The following is a 14766-nucleotide window of genomic DNA, read 5'->3' as shown; positions in this document are numbered from 1 at the left end:
ACACAATATGCTAATATATAATAATATTAATATATATTTGAGAAAATTCATTTGTTGAATGATGATAGTGTCTTTGGGGTCGGCCGCTGGTTGGAATGAACACTGATTTATTACAGTTATGCAAGTCCCAACTGTGTCTGGGTACAAGTGACAGGATGAACAACCCATCAGCGGGTTTTCTTCCTATTGGGGAGTGTTGTACATGTTGCTATGGCGGTGTGTCCACTCACAAGATGAGTGGCGCTGCCCAATACTGTCACTATGGCGGTGTGTCCACTCACAGGATGAGTGGCGCTGCCCAATACTGTCACTATGGCGGTGTGTCCACTCACAAGATGAGTGGCGCTGCCCAATACTGTCACTATGGCGGTGTGTCCACTCACAGGATGAGTGGCGCTGCCCAATACTGTCACTATGGGGGTGTGTCCACTCACAGGATGAGTGACGCTGCCCAATACTGTCACTATGGCGGTGTGTCCACTCACAGGATGAGTGGCGCTGCCCAATACTGTCACTATGGCGGTGTGTCCACTCACAGGATGAGTGGCGCTGCCCAATACTGTCACTATGGGGGTGTGTCCACTCACAGGATGAGTGACGCTGCCCAATACTGTCACTATGGCGGTGTGTCCACTCACAGGATGAGTGGCGCTGCCCAATACTGTCACTATGGCGGTGTGTCCACTCACAGGATGAGTGGCGCTGCCCAATACTGTCACTATGGCGGTGTGTTCACTCACAGGATGAGTGGCGCTGCCCAATACTGTCACTATGGCGGTGTGTCCACTCACAGGATGAGTGGCGCTGCCCAATACTGTCACTATGGCGGTGTGTCCACTCACAGGATGAGTGGCGCTGCCCAATACTGTCACTATGGCGGTGTGTCCACTCACAGGATGAGTGGCGCTGCCCAATACTGTCACTATGGTGGTGTGTCCACTCACGGGATGAGTGGCGCTGCCCAATACTGTCACTATGGTGGTGTGTCCACTCACGGGATGAGTGGCGCTGCCCAATACTGTCACTATGGCGGTGTGTCCACTCACAGGATGAGTGGCGCTGCCCAATACTGTCACTATGGTGGTGTGTCCACTCACGGGATGAGTGGCGCTGCCCAATACTGTCACTATGGCGGTGTGTCCACTCACAGGATGAGTGGCGCTGCCCAATACTGTCACTATGGCGGTGTGTCCACTCACAGGATGAGTGGCGCTGCCCAATACTGTCACTATGGCGGTGTGTCCACTCACAGGATGAGTGGCGCTGCCCAATACTGTCACTATGGTGGTGTGTCCACTCACAGGATGAGTGGCGCTGCCCAATACTGTCACTATGGCGGTGTGTCCACTCACAGGATGAGTGGCGCTGCCCAATACTGTCACTATGGCGGTGTGTCCACTCACAGGATGAGTGACGCTGCCCAATACTGTCACTATGGCGGTGTGTCCACTCACAGGATGAGTGGCGCTGCCCAATACTGTCACTATGGCGGTGTGTCCACTCACAGGATGAGTGACGCTGCCCAATAAACTCACCCCTTGGGACTAAATTTAAAAAATAAAAAAAATCTACCTAAGACACGGTTTGACTTGCAATCAGGACTGGGAGACACACTCAAGTGCTTTGCCAACATATTTCAATTATAAATAACCATCCATAGAACCAAAACATCTATATATTAAATGTATTCATATATAAATTAATAATGTATATTCCAAGTATACATGGCTTCCAGCCACTCAGTTGGTTACGGTTGTAGAATGCTGCTTTTGGGGGGTCGGACGATGTTTGGACAAACAATACCCCAACTATGGGATAGTTTAACCTGAACGGCTGCTCCTATTGACCCTATGGGATAGGGTCAATAAGAGGTTGAATAAGTGGATACAATATCTACTGAAATACCTTCACTCACCCTTAGCACCATGATCTCCTTAAGTGACTCACACTTCTACAAGAGCTCACACACACACCTGCCTGCCTTTGCCGCGTCGTAAAACAGGTGTTTGGGAGGGAGGGTGAGTCACATATGATGAACGAGACACCTGTGGGGAAATACGATATCTAGAAATATTAATTGGTCGTGTTGAAGTAAATATATGTCAGTCTGGTGTATAGGACTTGTTGTATAGGCTGGTGTATAGGACTTGTTGTATAGGCTGGTGTATAGGCTGGTGTATAGGACTTGTTGTATAGGCTGGTGTATAGGCTGGTGTATAGGACTTGTTGTATAGGCTGGTGTATAGGCTGGTGTATAGGACTTGTTGTATAGGCTGGTGTATAGGACTTGTTGTATAGGCTGGTGTATAGGACTTGTTGTATAGGCTGGTGTATAGGCTGGTGTATAGGACTTGTTGTATAGGCTGGTGTATAGGACTTGTTGTATAGGCTGGTGTATAGGACTTGTTGTATAGGCTGGTGTATTGGTCTGGTGTATAGGCTGGTGTATAGGACTTGTTGTATAGGCTGGTGTACAGGACTTGTTGTATAGGCTGGTGTATAGGACTTGTTGTATAGGCTGGTGTATAGGACTTGTTGTATAGGCTGGTGTATTGGTCTGGTGTATAGGCTGGTGTATAGGACTTGTTGTATAGGCTGGTGTATAGGACTTGTTGTATAGGCTGGTGTATAGGACTTGTTGTATAGGCTGGTGTACAGGACTTGTTGTATAGGCTGGTGTACAGGACTTGTTGTATAGGCTGGTGTATAGGACTTGTTGTATAGGCTGGTGTATAGGACTTGTTGTATAGGCTGGTGTATTGGTCTGGTGTATAGGCTGGTGTATAGGACTTGTTGTATAGGCTGGTGTATAGGACTTGTTGTATAGGCTGGTGTACAGGACTTGTTGTATAGGCTGGTGTACAGGACTTGTAGTAATCTTATATAGGGGTAGAATAACTTCAAGTCCAGTAGAAAATAAGGAACAACTTACTAATTTAAAACAAAACTATATAAACTTTGGAGTTTTCAGCTCCCAACTTTATATATTTTATATACTCCTGGATAATATATGGAACCTACGTAAGACTCACTCCTAAGTATGCAGCCCTAGCAAGACCCCCCAACATATTATATGAGAAAAGGTCCAAAAGATATGCAACAATGCTCGTTCCCATCTTTAAAGGGTTTGAGGTGTGAGGAAAAACTGGGGGGAAATCGAACCTCACTAAAAATGATGAAAAACAACAGAATAGGGTAGACATGATCTTGACATTGAAGATTCGAAAGGGAAATTAACCAATTAAGACTAAAAAAAAAGTTGATAATTTGATACATTAATAAAAGACGATAGAAGGAACTTTTCAATTTAAAATGAATGAGATGAGAAAGTTGACATACCTTGAGGTTACCTTGAGGTGCTTCCGGGGCTTAGCGTCCCCGCGGCCCGGTCGTCGACCAGGCCTCCTGGTTGCCGGACTGATCAACCAGGCTGTTGGACGCGGCTGCTCGCAGCCTGACGTACGAGTCACAGCCTGGTTGATCAGGTATCCTTTGGAGGTGCTTATCCAGTTCTCTCTTAAGTTATCCAGTTCTCTCAAATTGACATGAGTCAATTTGAATAAATTGAATGAATGTAAGAATTAGTTAAACTAGTGGAATATAGAGGCATTAGGGGAAGGGATTTACCTACTGGTAGGGGGTGGGGACTCTGATACTCACCTGGGAGGACTCCCAGGTGAGTATGTGGACTCCCAGGTGAGTATGCGGACTCCCAGGTGAGTATGCGGACTCCCAGGTGAGTATGCGGACTCCCAGGTGAGTATGCGGACTCACCACAGGCGGGTGAATCACAGCTTGGAGCCAAGGCTCCAGGGAGGGGGGGGGAGGGGGGAGTTATGTAACAACAGTTTGATTGTTTGTAATCATTTGTACCACTGGCTGTCTTGCCACTTTGGCTGTGTAATTACCTCTTTCAGCCTGCGTCACGGATGCGTCCAGACCGCGTCAACCCTGCGTTAAATTTGCGTCCAGGTTGCGTCACGCTAGCGTCCAGTCACCAGCCGAGTCATTCCAGCACTGATGACTCACAAATATGGACCAAGGTTCGAGGCCTCACCTCACTCTGCGCCTTGAAGGAAACCTGAACGGCTGTTAAGAACACAGACTTGAACGGCTGTTAAGAACACAGACTTGAACGGCTGTTAAGAACACAGACTTGAACGGCTGTTAATAACACACACTTGAACGGCTGTTAAGAACACACACTTGAACGGCTGTTAAGAACACACACTTGAACGGCTGTTAAGAACACAGACTTGAACGGCTGTTAAGAACACAGACTTGAACGGCTGTTAAGAACACAGACGTCAACGGCTGTTAAGAACACTAACTTGAACGGCTGTTAAGAACACAGACTTGAACGGCTGTTAAGAACAGTAACTTGAACGGCTGTTAAGAACAGTAACTTGAACGGCTGTTAAGAACAGTAACTTGAACGGCTGTTAAGAACACGAACGGCTGTTAAGAACACTAACCAGTACAATAAGGGAAGGGGGAACTGTGAAGAGAAAGCGCCAAGCCATTACGACTCTATAGCACTGGGAAGGGGTCAGGATAAGGATTTGGGATGGGACGGGGGAAAGGAATGGTGCCCCAACCACTTGTGGACGGTCTCGGGGGATTGAACACCGACCTGCATGAAACGAGACCTTGTACCAGTACAACAAACTATATATATATATATATATATATATATATATATATATATATATATATATATATATATATATATATATATATATATATATATATATGCATAAAATTCAATTTCTTTCCAAATGTATTTTTATAAGTGACAAAAAAACCTATATACCGTATTAGTTTTTTTCATACAATTCTTTATACAGTATACGTGTATTATACAGTATCCTCTATACAGAGTGGCCTTGAACCTAAACCCCGTTAATGGAAACAGGGGGTTTAGGGTAAATTTACCCATGCATACCCATACATGCATTACCCATGCATACATGCATTACCCATGCATACCCATTTACCCATGCACTTTGCAATTGCTTTATTGACTTCCAGATTGTAGCTAGTTGCTTATCGTACGTGTACCCCCCTTTCCCCCCTCCTCAACCCCTCCCCGCTCCCCCCCCTCCCACCACCACTAACGGTTCCCCACTAGCAACACGGCAACAAGACCATCACAGTTCTGTGAACCACAGTGTTGGGGGGGGGGGGGGTTGATGACCCCCCACCCCCCCTAGTGAGTCACAGCTTCAAGACCACCCCCTCCCCCCTTGATTCACTGGGGGGGGGGGAGCAAGGGAGGGGGGAAAAAGAACGACAATTTTCTGTGTGCTGTTGCAATAGTCGTGTTAGGAGAGTGAGAGAGAGGAGTGAATAGGGGGACAGGAGAAGGGGATAGGAAGAACGGAGGAGAAGCGGATAGGAACGAAGGTTGGGCATGTGATAATAGGTGCAGATGAAGAATGAGAGAGAGAGAGAGCGAGAGAGAGAGAGAGAGAGAGAGAGAGAGAGAGAGAGAGAGAGAGAGAGAGAGAGAGAGAGAGAGAGAGAGAGAGAGAGAGAGAGACAGAGAGAGAGAGAGAGAGAGAGAGAGAGACAGAGAGACAGAGAGACAGAGAGAGAGAGAGAGAGAGAGAGAGAGAGAGAGAGAGAGAGAGAGAGAGAGAGAGAGAGAGACAGAGAGAGAGACAGAGAGAGAGAGAGAGAGAACGACAGAGAGAGAGAGAGAGAACGACAGAGAGAGAGAGAGAGAGAGAGAGAGAGAGAGAGAGAGAGAGAGAGAGAGAGAGAGAGAGAGAGAGACAGAGAGACAGAGAGAGAGAGAGAGAGAATGACGATATCTATTTAGTGAATAAGGAAGTAAAGGAGACAGAGAATGAAGACAAGACGGATAAGGAAAAGGGAGGGAGAGATAGAGGGAGGCTGATGAAGGAGAAAGCGAGAAAGGACAATAAAGATGGGAAGGGAGAGGGAAAGTTAGCAATAGTGGGTAGGGGATGGGGGGGGGGAGGAGCAGCGACTATCAAAGAACGTACTTATCCACCATCACTTATCCACCATCACTTATCCACCGTCACTTATCCACCGTCACTTATCCACCATCACTTATCCACCATCACTTATCCACCGTCACTTATCCATCATCACTTATGCACCATCACTTATCCACCGTCACTTATCCACCGTCACTTATCCACCATCACGTAGCCACCGTCACTTATCTACCATCACTTATCCACCATCACTTATCCATCAGTACTGATCTATCGGTTGTGTCTTACATAGTCTATATTCTGGGGGTGTATGGTTGTATTCTGGGGGTGTATGGTTGTATTCTGGGGTGTATGGTTGTACTCTGGGGGTGTATGGTTGTATTCTGGGGTGTATAGTTGTATTCTGGGGAGTCATGGCAGAGTAGTTTAGTAACAATTTCCAAAATTAGTGTTGGTTGGGGGGTGGGGAGCTGTGACTCAACCTTTACACCAAGAAAGAAAAACATGGTAAAATGATGGGGAGAAGTTGGGGGGGGAGGGTGTAGGAGAAGGGGGGAAAGAGGGTTAGGAAACGCTGCTAGTGGAGGGGGATGGAGGGGGGACGGGGAGGGGGGTGGGGATGGAGGGGGGATGGGGAGGGGGGTGGGGGGGATTCGTGATTCACGTTGCAACACAGTCACGGTAGGAGGGGGGGGGGTAATTCGTGCTGGGGGGGGATGGCACGGATGGGGGTGCATTGGGGATAGGGGTGCAAATGGAGGGGGGAGGGGGAGGGGGGAGAGAGCAACTTGGTGCTATACGAATGGGAAAGTATACACTCGTCCCCCCTGCCCTACTCCCCCTTCGTCTCCCCCCCCCCCCACCCCCTCACAAAAGCATATATTGTAATAGATATGAAGATAAAATTAAGTCGGGAGTCAGTACACTATACAACCCATGGTTAGAAAGGCGGGGCCCAAGAGCTAACTAACAACGCGATCCTGCAGGGCAAATAGTGCACACACACACACACACTGTGTGTGCGTGTGTGTGCGTGTGTGTGTGTGTGTGTGTGTGTGTGTGTGTGTGTGTGTGTGTGTGTGTGTGTGTGTGTGTGTGTGTGTGTGTGTGTGTGTGTGTGTGATAAGCATACATTAAGCTGTGTCTTTCATATTTCTTTTGTTTTTCATGCTCTCTTGTGTTATCTTTATCTATATATTTATCAACTTATGAGTCTTCGTTATGTATGGGGCTCCTTGGCGCATTGGCCTGCGCCCTCGACTAACAACCGCGGGATTCACTCCCCCAGGCAGGACGGAAACGGTTAGGCATGTTTTCTAGCACCTGAGGCCTGTGTTCATCTACCAGTTGAATAGACACCCGCGAGCTAGAGAACTGTTGTGGGTTGCATCCTGAGGGAAGGTCAGTGGTTGGGGGGGGGGGAAGGGATAGACAAGAGATAGATAGATAGACAGACAGTCAAGGGACAGACAGACTAGGGGGGGGGGGCGGGCAGTACAATAGGTACGGCCCTGTCTCTCTCCCTAGCGACCTTGGCCCTGAAGACACTAAATAGCGACTTTGAGCCTTTCTCTAAGTCACCCTCTTCCATCACCCTCTCCAATCACCCCCTCCCATCACCCCCTCCCATCAGCCACCCTCAGGACGGGCTGTGATCCACCTCTGAATTAGTGAGGACCCTTAGCCTACGAGAAGAAGAAATGGAACTAGAGGGGAGGTTCCCCGGCCTCCTACACCCCCGCCTCTATAATGTCTCTCCCCCCCCCCGCCTCTAATGGTATTATTCTCTACTTTAACAACAGATCACGTGAGGAACTACTGCCTAGGGTGAACATTTAGGCCGTTCAGAGAAAATCTTGGCTAGGGTGAGACTAGGCTGCGCGGCCTCGTATGGACCAATAGGCCTACACTATTCCATCAGTTTATTGCTCTAGATGTCTCGATATATCCTTCTCCTACTGCATCATTCTTCTATTTTGTCTTTATCGGGTTGAGTTGGAGTTTATACAGCTACACCAAGTATGGCTCAAGCTGCCTGTGTGTGGACGTGGATGTGTGGAGAGAGAGAGAGAGAGAGAGAGAGAGAGAGAGAGAGAGGGGGGGGGGGGGAGAGAGAGAGAGAGAGAGAGAGAGAGAGAGAGAGAGAGAGAGAGAGAGAGAGAGAGAGAGAGAGAGGGGGAGAGAGAGAGAGAGAGAGAGAGAGAGAGAGGGGGAGAGAGAGAGAGAGAGAGAGAGAGAGAGAGAGAGAGAGAGAGAGAGAGAGAGAGAGAGAGAGAGAGAGAGAGAGAGAGAGAGGTAATTCCTTGAGAGTACTATCGATTTAGTGAGTCAGCTGCTGGTGCAAAAGAGGGTGATGGGGAAGTGGGGGGGGGGGGAGAGGGGGGTGTGGGGGGCGTGTGTTAGGGGGGAGGGGGGAGTGAGGGGGAGGTGAGTGAGGGAGAGGGGTGAGGGGGGGGGAGGGTGTTCCCAGTGACTCATATAAGCACTCACTGCAAGATATCTGTTCTAAGATTGATGTCGCTGCACTCACCTGCATGTACTCAACTAATTGTGCTTGCGTGGGGGCGAGTTTCAGCTCTTTGGTCCCGCTTTCCATCCTCGAGTCAAGCTGATGTACAGGTTGCCGAGCCGATTGGGCTCTGTCATAATATATTTGAAGCTATGTATGGTGGCGTCTCCTTCATGTAATTTACTTCTTTATTCATTCACTTTATTCACTACTTTAACACTAGAAAAAAGTATTTCTGAAGTAGCTCATTTATATGGCTACTTTCAACCTGGGTTCCCAATCTTTGGGTACTATCCACTCAAAATATTTGGTCCGTCTGAATAGTCTGTTCATCTGGGAATTTTGTATGTGGTAATCATGTCTCTCCTAACTCTTATAGTATCTTCCAATGACGTGATAATTAATTTCCAAGTCTTGACCGTAACAACAGAACTACTTTGGTGGAATCCCTCTGATCTTTTCCAGCTTAGTTTTGTGTTTGATGAGAGAATGACTCCATGCTGGAGCTGCATATTCTAGAACTGGTCTGACGTACGTAGTATACAAAACTAAAAGTTTTATATGATGCCCATCCCAGCTTATACAGCTTATGGTATATGGGTAAATACTGGTTCGGTAACAAGGTTGTTGATTTGTGGAACCAATTACCGCGTAACGTGGTGGAGGTGGGGTCCCTCGATTGTTTCAAGCGCGGGTTGGACATGTGTATGAGTGGGATTGGGTGGTTATAGATAGGAGCTGCCTCGTATGGGCCAATAGGCCTTCTGCAGTTGCCTTTGTTCTTATGTATGGACCCATAGGAGCTGCCTCGTATGGGCCAATAGGCCTTCTGCAGTTACTTTTGTTCTTATCTTATGTATAATTCAAGCTTCAAGCAAGCAAAAGATATACACATTGTTGCAGAATATGTAACAAATAACTGCATATTCTGTCTGAAATCACCTAGAATAATACAGGTTAATAACAGGTTGTCAACGGGATAACAAGGGCTCGTTACTATCGTACCAATTTACTATTTAAGGGTATTTAGGACAAGTGAGAATAATAGCAAATTGGTTCTTTGTGAAGGACGTCCAGTTCACCAATTTCAACCACGGAACGGAAATGGAAGGGAAATAATAGGCGAAATTGCCAAGCCATTACGAATATTGCCTTTGAAAAAGGTCAGGATAAGGATTTGGGATGGGACGAGAAGGGAAAAGGAATGGCACCCAACCATTTGTAAGGTCGGGGGATTGAACGCCGACCTGCATGAAGCGAGGCCCGGTGCTCTACCGTCCAGCCCACAACGGAACTACAACGTTTTATAGACGTTTGTCGATATCTTTGTGTAGTTTCCTGTCGTTACGACTATGGTAATCCTCATTACTTTTAATTCGTCAGCAAACATTGAGGAAGGAACAAATTATCAAGGGCCGTGACGAGGATTCGAACCTGCGTCCGGGAGCATCAGGATACTATTTAAGGGTATATTTAACCCTGTCGTAGCTCAGTCGATTAAGGCAGTGTCTGGGATGCTCCCGGACGCAGGTTCGAATCCTCGTCACGGCCCTTGTGGATTTGTTCATTTGATGCATCACGTTAGTGTGATCTCTGTGTGTGTGATTGTGGAAGGAGTCTAACTTCCTCACGAAGATATTTTGACACGGTAGTGGAGTTTAGTTTGAATCTTCATTACCCATCCTGTGGGTGGTAGTGGAGCCCCATACCCATCCTGTGGGTGGTAGTGGAGCCCCATACCCATCCTGTGGGTGGTAGTAGAGCCCCATACCCATCCTGTGGGTGGTAGTGGACCCCATATCCATCCTGTGGGTGGTAGTGGACCCCATACCCATCCTGTGGGTGGTAGTGGACCCCATATCCATCCTGTGGGTGGTAGTGGACCCCATACCCATCCTGTGGGTGGTAGTGGAGCCCCATACCCATCCTGTGAGTGGTAGTGGACCCCATACCCATCCTGTGAGTGGTAGTGGACCCCATACCCATCCTGAGGGTGGTAGTGGACCCCATACCCATTCTGTGGGTGGTAGTGGAGCCCCATACCCATCCTGTGGGTGGTAGTGGAGCCCCATACCCATCCTGTGAGTGGTAGTAGAGCCCCATACCCATCCTGTGGGTGGTAGTGGACCCCATACCCATCCTGTGGGTGGTAGTGGACCTCATACCCATCCTGTGAGTGGTAGTGGACCCCATACCCATCCTGTGGGTGGTAGTGGAGCCCCATACCCATCCTGTGGGTGGTAGTGGAGCCCCATACCCATCCTGTGGGTGGTAGTGGACCCCATACCCATCCTGTGGGTGGTAGTGGACCCCATACCCATCCTGTGGGTGGTAGTGGACCTCATACCCATCCTGAGGGTGGTAGTGGACCCCATACCCATTCTGTGGGTGGTAGTGGACCCCATACCCATCCTGTGGGTGGTAGTGGACCACATACCCATCCTGTGGGTGGTAGTGGACCCCATATCCATCCTGTGGGTGGTAGTGGACCCCATACCCATCCTGTGGGTGGTAGTGGACCCCATACCCATCCTGTGGGTGGTAGTGGAGCCCCATACCCATCCTGTGAGTGGTAGTGGACCCCATACCCATCCTGTGAGTGGTAGTGGACCCCATACCCATCCTGTGGGTGGTAGTGGACCTCATACCCATCCTGAGGGTGGTAGTGGACCCCATACCCATTCTGTGGGTGGTAGTGGACCCCATATCCATCCTGTGGGTGGTAGTGGACCCCATACCCATCCTGAGGGTGGTAGTGGACCCCATACCCATCCTGAGGGTGGTAGTGGACCCCATACCCATCCTGTGGGTGGTAGTGGACCCCATACCCATCCTGAGGGTGGTAGTGGACCCCCATACCCATCCTGTGGGTGGTAGTGGACCCCATACCCATCCTGTGGGTGGTAGTGGACCTCATTCCCATCCTGTGGGTGGTAGTGGACCCCTTATCCATCCTGTGGGTGATAGTGGACCCCGTACCCATCCTGAGGGTAGTAGTGGACCCCATACCCATCCTGAGGGTGGTAGTGGACCCCATACCCATCCTGTAATAGTGGACCCCATACCCATCCTGTGAGTAATAGTGGACCCCATACTCATCCTGTGAGTGATAGTGGACCCCATACCCATCCTGTGGGAGGTAGTGGACCCCATACCAATCCTGTGAGTAATAGTGAACCCCATACCCATCCTGTGAGTAATAGTGGACCCCATACCCATCCTGTGAGTGATAGTGGACCCCATATTCTCACCATGGTTGTCTGTCTTCTGTAGCTTAGGTACTCCCTTATGCGCTAAAAAAAAACCGCTTCTTTGACCAAGCTCAATCCCTCGATTTGCCACTCCGGTAAAAATGCAACACACACACACACACACACACACACACACACACACACACACACACACACACACACACACACACACACAAACACACACGCACACACAGAAGTGATGTAGTGGAGGCTGACTCCATACACAGCATCAAATGTAGATATGACAGAGTCCAGTAGGCTCAGGAACCTGTACACCAGTTGATTGACGGTTGAGAGGCGGGACCAAAGAGCCACAGCTCAACCCCCCCCGCAAGCACAACTAGGTGAGTACACACTTCAAGACCAACGAATGCAAATGACCAAACATATTCGAGAAGCTTCTACCTTGGACCAGGTCGTTAGTGTGGGATTGCTAGGGGGGGGGGACTGGGGGGTTGATAGGAGGAGGGGGGGAAGATGATGGATAGGAGGGGGGGGGTGGGATGGGGCTAGGGGAAAGGTAGGGGAGGGGTAGTAGCATGGACCCGAAATGAGATGTAGGACGACCTTGGATATATGTATGTGTGCGTGTGGGGGGAGGTGGGGGTGGATATGTGTCATGTGGGGGGGAAGGGGGGAGGGGCATATGTGTCATGTGTGGGGGGGGGGGAGGGAGTGAGACGTGGTCTAGTGTGGCAGGTCACACTAGCCGGCTGCTTGTATATGTGGTAAGGATCTAAAGCCTGATAAAACATCATGTTTTATCAGGTTTTATATTTTATTTATATAACCCCACACGGTGTGGGTATGGGGTCCACTGGCGCCCACAGAGTGGGTATGGGGTCCACTACCACCCACGGGGTGGGTATGGGGTCCACTGCCGCCCACGGGGTGGGTATGGGGTGCACTACCACCCACGGGGTGGGTATGGGGTCCACTGCCGCCCACGGGGTGGGTATGGGGTCCACTGCCGCCCACAGAGTGGGTATGGGGTCCACTACCACCCACGGGGTGGGTGTAGAGTACATAATAAATAAACTCAACAATAAAAAAATATATTATTTTCTTTAGGTTAGGTTAGAATAGGCTAAGATAGGTTAAGTTAGTATACTATACGATAAGATAGATTAGGTTAGGTTAGGTTAGGTTAAGTTAAAATAGGATGGGGTTTATTAGGTTTGGTAAGATAAGTTTAGGTTAGGATAGGCTTAGTTAGGTTAGGTTATTTTAGGCTAGGTTAGGTTAGGTTAGGCTATTACGTTATGGCGCCTGACAACTGAGTGGACAGCGCTTCGGATTCGTAGTCCTGAGGTTCCGGGTTCGATCCCCGGTGGAGGCGGAGACAAATGGGCAAAATGTTTCTTTCACCTTTCACCAAAGGAAAAGGAGGAAATAAGATACGAAGCGATGAAGGGACACAGGATAGAGGGAAGGGATAGAGGGGAGGGGATAGAGGGAAGGGATAGAGGGGAGGGGATAGAAGGTAGATAAGAGCCTGCAAGCAAATTTACATTTCAGCAAGGAGTTAAAATGTCACAGACCATCGTGAAGACGTTCTGAGAGTCATCGTAGTAACCTAAATTATTGATCAACGGGACTGTTGTCCCTCACAAGAAAAGGGCAAAGCCTTAGCCCAACTCTTAAAGAGTTGTCTGATAGGCTAAGGGGTCAGATTATGTGCTTAGGGTTCTCTTATCAGTTTGTATTTCATTCATAAAAGGTGTTTGACTGTTACATTAACATTTGACGATGGTTTATCAGGAGCCAGATTCACGAAGCAGTTACGCAAGTACTTAGGAACCTGTACATCTTTCCCCTCAATCTTTGACGGCTTTGGTTACATTTATTAAACAAGTTTACAAGCATGAAAACTTGCCAATCAACTGTTGTTATTGTTATAAACAGCCTCCTGGCGCTTCGGAGCTCATTAACTGTTTAATAATTGTAAACAAAGCCGCCAAAGATTGAAAAAAGATGTACAGGTTCGTAAGTGCTTGCTTAAGTGCTTCGTGAATCTGGCCCCAGATGTCACTGCCCACACTGGTTGCCGGACGCCACCAGCTTCGACGCAAGTCATGTCGGATATTTTTTTTATATAAATTCCGTGTTTGACGTCAGAGGAGTTTAGGAGCCGCAGAGAACCCAGAGAGCAGCAATATTGCGTTCTTTCTTCCTTGGCGTCCCACAGCGGCTGCTGGTGATGGGTGGTAGTGGTAGTGGTGATGGTGGTGGTGAGTGGTGGTAGTGGTAGTGGTGATGGTGGTACCTACCTATCCGTGGCTACTTGAAAGTGAGGTCTAGCCCTTCATATCCCGTCTACAAGCCTTGTTATACTTGTTGTGATGTATTTGAACTATTCTAACGTTCACATTTCTTCGTCTAAACTGTGGTTAAAGTTGTGGATGGAGGTGGCTTCCACAACTTGTTCTTTCAGGGCATTCCACTGGTGGTTCACCCATATAGGGTATGAGTATTTCCATACATTTCTTCGACTTATTTGTGTTTCCATATTCTAACTGTCCTCTTGTCTTACTTTCTCACAATCTGAAGGGACTATCATTGTCTACCCTCATTATCTTGTATATTGTGATCATATCTTCTCTGTTCTTCAATCCTCTAGGTGATGTGATATCTAGTAACATTAGCATATCCTCATTGCCTAACCCTAGTATCTCTGACACTCCTCATTGCCTAACCCAGTATCTCTGAGTATCCTAGAGTTAGTCTAAGTCTTCCAGTCATCCTCTGTTTTTACATCTCATCAACTTTGCCTCGTCAGCAATCATTGACACGCCAAAACTCACATGTAAGGTCGTTCAAATTAGAAACAGCAGTGGTCCCAGTACCGAGCCGTGTGGGACCCCACTTGTTACACTTCTCCAGCTTGAAACCACCTCTTTGACTGTGGCTCTATATTCAGTCGTTTAGGTACTCCCTTGCCCCAGTAATACCAGTAGTGGTGTAGGAGTTCTACCCGAGCTCCGATACCACAGCCAAGGCGCATGCACCCAATGTTTGAAACTCTGATTTGGGATCA

Source organism: Procambarus clarkii, chromosome 87 (genome assembly GCF_040958095.1).
Source record: "Procambarus clarkii isolate CNS0578487 chromosome 87, FALCON_Pclarkii_2.0, whole genome shotgun sequence".
NCBI lineage: Eukaryota > Metazoa > Arthropoda > Malacostraca > Decapoda > Cambaridae > Procambarus > Procambarus clarkii.
Note: the sequence above shows the minus strand (reverse complement) of the source record.